Source organism: Cavia porcellus, unplaced genomic scaffold (genome assembly GCF_034190915.1).
Source record: "Cavia porcellus strain 051 isolate PalLab524CR breed Dunkin Hartley unplaced genomic scaffold, mCavPor4.1 scaffold_28, whole genome shotgun sequence".
NCBI lineage: Eukaryota > Metazoa > Chordata > Mammalia > Rodentia > Caviidae > Cavia > Cavia porcellus.
The window spans coordinates 31631834-31640564 of NW_026947511.1; the positions used below are offsets into that span (position 1 = coordinate 31631834).

Consider the following 8731-nt stretch of genomic DNA (forward strand, 5'->3'; position numbering starts at 1 on the left):
CTGAGCTAAATCCCCAGCCTTTATTTTTATTTTTGAGACAGGGTCTCACTATGTATTTCAGGCTGGGGTTGAACTTGCAATATTGCCCAGGTTAGCCTTGAACTCCCAGTGATCCTCCTGCCTCAGCCTCCCAAATGCTGGGATTACAGGTGTACACTGCCACACCTATCGGAACCCTGGATTTTTGATGCTCTTCCCTGAGGGTTTACACACGGCCTGAGCCTCCAAACCCCAGCAGACAGCAGGAGCTCTTAGAGCGAAGCTCAGGCTTGGAGCGGTCCCCGCAGCCCCTGCTTCTTGGCCCTGTGGCTGGCCTCCTTCCTGCAGATGTGTCACTAGCCAGTACCCCTCCCTCCCTGACACCTGCCTGGTGACTCAAATCCCCAGGTAAAGCCCGACATGATGGGAAGTGACTCAGCTGGAACTTCTCTTCCTCCTAAGGGGGTGGGAAGCACTGCAGCTGGCTCTGACCCTCCTTCATTTCTCAAGGAGTGAGGGCCAGGGTGTGGCCACACAGGTGACAGTGCTCCATGGAGGGTAGATCGGGCTCCCTGTCCCTGCAGCTTCTCTCTCACTGGGGTCTGTGTGTAGCTGCTCTGAGACATGGGTGGAGGGCACGCTGGGGTCCACCACTCTGCCCAGGTGTCACCCCGTCCTCTGCCCCCTCCCATCCTGCTTGCCCTTTGAAGACAGCCAAAAGTTTGTTTTCTGCTAGAGTGAGTCTAAATCGTTGGCTAGGGAAGGTTGATTGGGCAATGGGGAGGATTTTGCTGACTGTTCAGTGGGGTAAGTGCTTAGGAGAGCCAGGAGCTAGACTGCACAGGCTCCACTCATCTGTCTGTCTGTCTGTCTGTCTGTCTATCTATCATCTATCTATCATCTATCTGAGACAGGGTCTCCCTGTGTAGCCCAGGCTGGCCTTGGCCTCCCGAATGCTTAGGTTACAGCTGTTCACCACCACAGCCAGTTTACAGACTCCATTTAGAATGCAGTTTGACCGTCTCTGAAGTTCCTAATGTAATGCCTCCAGGCTGGCAGGCTGGCTGGAGGACAGGGAGGAAGGAGCATGCTCCTCCTTCCTGGATTCCCTTTGATAACTTTTCAAAGTTGTTCAGTATGCAAACATTACCTATTCAAATAGAATTTAATATGGGGTTAGCTGGGAAAGACAGTGTTTTCCCAAGTCAGTGCCCAAGCCTTTGGAAAAGGAGTCATCGATGATGGGACAGACACTCCGGAGTCCCCGTTGGATGACAGCAGGCTGTGAGGTTCCAGGGACTCGAGAACTCCCTAGCAAGCCGCCTCCCTTGCCTCACAGGTCCCAGTCCGCAGAATGATTCAGACACAGCCAGTCAGTGACCGCGCCAGCCAGAGCGCGCTGCTGGGAAGTCTGGCACCTGGGAACGCAGAGGGGGCCTCTCCATCTAAGCCTCCCTGACCCAGTGATGTCCATGCTGAGCCGGGAGGCTGCGTGGAAATTACTCAGGGGAGGGATCGAAGATTCCCGGCATAGGCAGCCACGGGGCCTTTGCTACAACTGGGGAGGCCATAAAAAATTTGGCTGCTTCCCTGCAGATGGAAACCGTTAATAGGCTGGGAGAGTCCAGCTCAGGGCCTTCCACTGAGCTACATCCGCAGTCCGTTTTTATATTTTAAGACTCAGTCTCTATAAATTGCCAAATTTCCCAGGCTGGGCTTAAACTGTTTTGTTTCTTTGTTGTTTTTGGTGGCTGTTTTTGTTTGTTTGTTCACTTTTTAAGATAGAATTCACTATGTAGTTCAGGCTGGTTTTGAATTTAGCCATGTAGTCCAGCCTGGCCTCAAAGTTGCTATGATCCTCTTGCCTCAGCCTCCCGAGTACTGAAATTACAGGCATGTACCACCACACGTGGCCTTTTTTTTTTAGTAAACAAGTTTAAGGGCAGTTAGTGGTCACCTTGATGGCAGGTGTGAAACCCTAAGTGTCAAAGATTAATAATAATCCAGAGGTTTGGAATGTTCTGTTATGCTAAGCACTATAATCTTTGCATGATTTAGCTCATTAACCATTCTACCAGGGCCCTGAGATTTCCACTATCATTTTTCTCTACTTTATGAGCCAGGCTACTGAGCTCAGAGATGTTTATTACACCCAGTGAGAAATATTACAGGGTCACGTGGAAATTAACATAAAAGTCCAGGCATAGTTTGCCCAGGGCATGTACTCAGCCTGCCACGTGACCTTTCCATTTGGCTAGAGTAGTGGTTCCCAAGGGGAAGGGGGTGATTTTTTTCCCCTCAGCCATTTGGAAGCATCTGGAAACATTTTGGTTATCCCAGTGGTTGTGGTGGGGCTGCTACTGGCATTAAGTCAGTAATGAACACCCTACATTGTACAGGACAGCTACACATAGTGAAGAATTATCTGGCCCCAAATGTTAGTACAGTAGTGTCAAAGGGGAGAAATCCTGCCATAAGAGTCTCAGTCGTAGAGGGTAAGCTCAAGGGAAGTACTCGAATGGTGCATGTGAAAGTTTTAGAAGAGACAGTTTCTGTTCTGTTTTGTTTGTTTTTGAGACAGGATAGGGCCTGGGATTTAGCTCTGCAGCACAGAGCCTGTCTGACAAGCTTGAGGCCCTGAGTTTGATTCCCAGTACCAAGGAGAGAGAGAGACAGAGACAGAGAGACAGAGTGAGAAAAAGAGAGACAGGGGGAAAGAGAGAGAGAGAGAGAGAGTCTTACTATGTAGTGCAGCTGGCCTTGAACTCAACATGTAGCCGAGGCTGGCCTTGAATTTGTGGCAATCCTCCCGCTTCAGCATCCTGAGTACTGGGTGACACCAGCATGCCGAGCTGGAAGAGATAATTTTTAAGAGGCCTGTTGAGAGCATCCCATACTTATGGCAGCAAGAGTCAGAGATCAACTACAGCCAAGCCTGCCAGGGATCCTGCTCATCCTTTCCACGGTGTCCCTGTGACTCCCATCACCAACCTTATGTGCCCAGAGAGAACTGTTCAGGAACATTCCAGAACTATCTAGATTCTAAAGTTAAATGAAGGCTTTTCTGCCACCCAACAGACCCAGGGCGGCAGGAGGTACCAGTCAAGAAGGCCACCTCCCAGCTGGGATCCTGCTGCTGAGCAATGCGTAATTTCAAAGAATTTTAATATCCAGTAGCTGGGGGACCAGAGACTCAGATCTATCCAGACCCTCACAGCCTGCACCTACTTACTGCTCCCACGGTCTATTGATATCTCACTGTGATGTAGCACCTTCTCCTGTCAGGACAGGAGGTGGTCTGGCTTCCTCCACACTGACTGGCTCCACCAGCTCTAGGGTTCCCACTGACCCTTACCCCACAATGGGGTAAGCCTTTGGCAGAGGTCTCAGAGTTCACAAAGTTCCCCTTAGCTTCAAGGATTCCTCATTGTTAGGTACGTAGATTTCTGAATAATTTAGATCCTGTGGATCTCTTCACTTCTGATTTAACTCAACTGTTAACTGTCTTCTTCCTTCTCTCTTTCCCCTCCCTTTGTTTTATTTTGTTTGATACCGGAGATCAAACTCACAACCTGCTGCTTTCCAGGCAGGCACTGTGCCACTGAGCCACATCCCCGGCCCCTCCTCTTCCCTTTGTACTGGGGATCAAACCTAGGGCCATATGCATGTTAGGCAAGTGCTCTACCACTAAGCTTCATTCTCAGTCTTTATTAAATGTGTATTTGAGACCATGTCTCACTGTGTTGCTCAGCCGGGCTTTGAACTTGCCCTGTAACCCAGGCTGGCCTTGAGCTCACCATTGCCGCCTCCTGTTCTGGGATCACAGGTGTGTGCCACCAGTTCTGGCCCCCTCTGGAGTTCTTTTATGAGTTCATCCCAATTGATTTTCCAGCAGGTCAGCCATCCCTGCTCCAGCTCCTCATCCTACACAGCCTTAGTCCTGACGACAGGTCAAGCACCTGTGTCCCCTACAACTTCGGACTGAAGAGCTTCCCCGAAGAGTCACCTGCTCCTACATCTGAAACCTCACTGTTAAGAGGTTAAATTCTTCTAAACATCCTGTTTCCCAAGTGTTCACCTGGGAATTCTGTGACACATTAATAGGTAGCAAGTGCAATCAAGTGTTTCATAGCCAAATCAGTTTAGAGAATGCTGTGTGGGGTTAGAGTCTTGTCTACAAAAATGCTTTTCAAAATCCTTAATATGGTTCTGGCTATCCAGTTCGCCAACCAGTATCCCAAACCCTTGGGACCCAGTGTGTTTTTGGAATTTAGAATTTTTCAAGTTGGAATAGAGTATCCTGGGGAATGTGCTATTTATTCTCCAGCTCCCAGGAGAAGGGCAGCCTCTGCAGACAAACATGTGTCTCCCAAGCCAAGTGTCTGGGTGTTCACACTGAGTAGGTTAAGTGAAGAATATGAAGAGCCACACATCAATTTAGCTCACCTTTTGCCCAAGTTACCAAAACTCTTAGTTGTTGGGACTTTCTGGACTTCAGTACTGTGGATGCAGGATGGTGGACCTCAATATGATGTTTTTCAAACATACTTGACTTCAGAGCCTTCTTTTCTGGGCGCATCTAGCAGAACTAGTGTTTCATGGCCTCTTGAAGGCACCTGAACATTTATGCAGCTTTCCTAGGAGAATAAACACAGTCATCAGATTGACTGATTGATTGATTTTGAGATAACATCTTGCTATGTATACCAGGTCAGCCTTGAACTCACTGTGTAGCCCAGGTTAGCCTTGAACTCCCAGTGAGCCTCCTGCCTCAGCCTCCAAGGAAGGCTGGAATTACAGGCACGGGACATCTCCTTTCATTAGTCACACCTAGCCTTATCTTTTCCCGTGGTGACTAGATGAGGTGAGAAGGAGACAGAGGTTGCTTGCCTGCAGCCCTGAGTGGACCCGGCAGATGTGGTCAGGGTGTCCCAGTGCTCAGCCTTCGGGTACTGGTGACCAGGAAGGACACAAAGAAGAGTAGCATCGTGGAAGTATGGGTCAGGGTTGTCTTCTTCTTGGTATGCTGCATTTTTCAGATTTCTTTTAAAAACCACAACCTCACCCCGCATGATGATGCGTGTCTGTAACCTCAGCACTTGGAAGGCTGAGGCAGGAGGACTGCAGTGGGTTCGAGGGGAGCCTGGATGACACAGTGAGACTGTCTCAAAACAAAAATAAAAAAACCTGACAACCTCCTCTTCTCTACTGTGTTCTACAACAAGAAGTAGTTGCCTTTCACGTGGCTGCTGAGAGGCTCTGGGAAGATAACTTCCTGTTGTTCCGGGCTCCAGAGCTTCTGGCCAAGGAAAGGTGAGGGGGGTAGGATGAACTCCTAAGGCCAGTGTCCCTCGGGAAAGAGGAGGATGTTGGGTTTCTGGAGGATTTCCAGGAAGACTTCCTACGCAGAGGAAAATGTCACAAACACAGGAAAAGGCTTCAGAAGAGAGCCACAATGGGCCAGCATGGAGGCTGGTGGAGGCAGAGAGAGCAGCCAGGGGCAGAGGTCCCTCCTCCCCCTGCCTAGCTCTATTCCTAGGGCCCTGGGGAGCATCTGCCTCCGCAGTGACAAATGGGTTGTGCACTGGGAGTGGGTCCAGGAGCTTTGGAACCTTTCCCCTTTCCTCTACTCTCTACCTCTCTAATATCTCCCAGGGGCCTGGACTGTGGGAGGTGGGTGGATCGTGACAGTGGGCCAGGAGGACCCTGAAGCTGGGCCCAAGATGCTGGAGGGTATCAGATGCTCCCTCCTCTGTGCGGGATCTGTCTCCTCGGTGGGTTCAGCCGGAGACACCGCATCCTACCCTGGGTCCCACGTCCCGCCCTAGGGTGCTACAAATTCACAGTATTTCCATACAGCTTGCTAACCGCCTTGTTAGATGGCAACACACACACACATGTATATGTGACTCTGTGATTATACTTGTGTGCATGATTGTGAAGTGTATGATATCACAGTTTTAATTTGCTAAGGATGAACTGTTAAAATATATTATTATTTCCATACTTTTGGTAATCTTTGTTTTGGCGTGTGTGTTTACATATAGACATATAGACATAATATAAACATATTTTTACTTATTTATTTTGGGTGTTGTGAGACACATTCTCACTATGTAGCCTTGGCTGGCCTTGAACTCGCCGCGAACCTCCTACCTGGGCCCCGGAGTGCTGGATGACAGGTGTGCACCGTTGCAACCGGCATAAACGTATTTTTAAAAATAATGCCGGCCCCGATTTCATCTCTGGGAGGTGTAAGGACACCGAGGCCGGCCTAACCGGGTGTTCGGGGCCTGGCCTGAGGGGGCTGCAGGGTCGGCTGCGGGCCGCGGGAGCCCTTCCAGCTCCGCAGGGCGGCCAGCTCGGCTTCATCGGCGTCGCTCTGGCGGCCTCTGCTGGGCCGGTGGTGAAAGGACGGGTGGGTGGTGCCAGAGCTCGGGCAGGAGCATCAGAGGGCTGCTTGGGGACCGGGGTCAGGGGGGCCGGGGTCAGGGGGACCCGGGTCAGGGGGACCCAGGGTCAGGGGGACCGGGGTCAGGGGGACCCGGGTCAGGGGGGCCGGGGTCAGGGGGGCCGGGGTCAGGGGGACCGGGGTCAGGGGGGCCGGGGTCAGGGGGACCCGGGTCAGGGGGGCCGGGGTCAGGGGGGCCGGGGTCAGGGGGACCGGGGTCAGGGGGACCCGGGTCAGGGGGGCCGGGGTCAGGGGGACCGGGGTCAGGGGGGCCGGGGTCAGGGGGACCCGGGTCAGGGGGGCCGGGGTCAGGGGGACCCGGGTCAGGGGGACCCAGGGTCAGGGGGACCGGGGTCAGGGGGACCGGGGTCAGGGGGGCCGGGGTCAGGGGGACCGGGGTCGGGGGGACCCGGGTCGGGGGGACCCGGGTCGGGGGGACCGGGGTCAGGGGGGCCGGGGTCAGGGGGACCGGGGTCAGGGGGACCCGGGTCAGGGGGGCCGGGGTCAGGGGGACCGGGGTCAGGGGGGCCGGGGTCAGGGGGACCCGGGTCAGGGGGGCCGGGGTCAGGGGGACCCGGGTCAGGGGGACCCAGGGTCAGGGGGACCGGGGTCAGGGGGACCGGGGTCAGGGGGACACAGGGTCAGGGGGACCCGGGTCAGGGGGACCGGGGTCAGGGGGGCCGGGGTCAGGGGGGCCGGGGTCGGGGGGACCGGGGTCGGGGGGACCAGGGTCGGGGGGACCCGGGTCGGGGGGACCGGGGTCAGGGGGGCCGGGGTCAGGGGGACCGGGGTCAGGGGGACCCGGGTCAGGGGGGCCGGGGTCAGGGGGACCGGGGTCAGGGGGACACAGGGCCAGGGGGACCGGGGTCGGGGGGGCCAGGGTCAGGGGGACCCAGGGTCAGGGGGACCGGGGTCAGGGGGACCGGGGTCAGGGGGACCCAGGGTCAGGGGGACCGGGGTCAGGGGGACCGGGGTCAGGGGGACCGAGGTCAGGGGGGCCGGGGTCAGGGGGACCCGGGTCAGGGGGGTCGGGGTCAGGGGGACCGGGGTCAGGGAGACCGGGGTCAGGGGGACCCAGGGTCAGGGGGACCGGGGTCAGGGGGACCCGGGTCAGGGGGGCCGGGGTCAGGGGGCCGGGGTCGGGGGGACCGGGGTCGGGGGGACCCGGGTCGGGGGGACCGGGGTCGGGGGGACCGGGATCGGGGGGACCCGGGTCAGGGGGACCCGGGTCAGGGGGACCGGGGTCAGGGGGGCCGGGGTCAGGGGGACCCGGGTCAGGGGGGTCGGGGTCAGGGGGGCCGGGGTCAGGGACACCGGGGTCAGGGGGACCGGGGTCAGGGGGACCCGGGTCAGGGGGACCGGGGTCAGGGGGACCGGGGTCAGGGGGACCTGGATCAGAGGGACCGGGGTCAGGGGGGCCGGGGTCAGGGGGGCCGGGGTCAGGGGGACCCGGGTCAGGGGACCCGGGGTCAGGGGGACCGGGGTCAGGGGGACCCAGGGTCAGGGGGACCGGGGTCAGGGAGACCGGGGTCAGGGGGACCGGGGTCAGGGGGACCCGGGTCAGGGGGGCCGGGGTCAGGGGGACCCGGGTCAGGGGGACCCGGGTCAGGGGGGCCGGGGTCATGGGCCCGGGGTCTGGGGGACCCGGGTCAGGGGGGCCGGGGTCAGGGGGACCGGGGTCAGGGGGGCCGGGGTCAGGGGGACCGGGGTCAGGGGGGCCGGGGTCAGGGGGACCCGGTCAGGGGGACCGGGGTCAGGGGACCCGGGGTCAGGGGGACCGGGGTCAGGGGGACCCGGGGTCAGGGGGACCCGGGGTCAGGGGGACCGGGGTCAGGGAGGCCGGGGTCCGGGGGACCCGGGTCAGGGGGGCCGGGGTCAGGGGGCCGGGGTCAGGGGGACCGGGGTCAGGGGGACCCGGGTCAGGGGGGCCGGGGTCAGGGGGACCCGGGTCAGGGGGACCAGGGTCCGGGGGACCCGGGTCAGGGGTCCGGGGTCAGGGGGACCCGGGTCAGGGGGCCGGGGTCAGGGGGCCGGGGTCAGGGAGACCGGGGTCAGGGGGACCCGGGTCAGGGGTGCCGGGGTCAGGGGGACCCGGGTCAGGGGGGCCGGGGTCAGGGGGACCGGGGTCAGGGGGACCGGGGTCAGGGGGGCCGGGGTCAGGGGGACCCGGGTCAGGGGGACCCGGGTCAGGGGGGCCGGTGTCAGGGGGACCGGGGTCAGGGGGGCCGGTGTCAGGGGGACCGGGGTCAGGGGGACCCGGGTCAGGGGGACCGGGGTCAGGGGGACCCGGGTTAAGGCGGC

General features: G+C 58.3%; 1 long non-coding RNA gene across 1 annotated transcript in view; it reads right to left on the reverse strand.

Annotated features, from left to right (window-relative positions):
• Positions 1–1603: 1603 nt before the first annotated feature.
• LOC106028511 (uncharacterized) overlaps positions 1604–8731 on the reverse strand; it is a 65557-nt gene continuing 58429 nt past the window's right edge. The window contains exons 4-5 of the long non-coding RNA XR_010044015.1: positions 4426–4616; positions 1604–2831 (exon numbers count right to left, since the gene is read on the reverse strand). This is a non-coding gene — a long non-coding RNA (uncharacterized LOC106028511). The remainder of the gene's footprint in view (positions 2832–4425; positions 4617–8731) is intronic.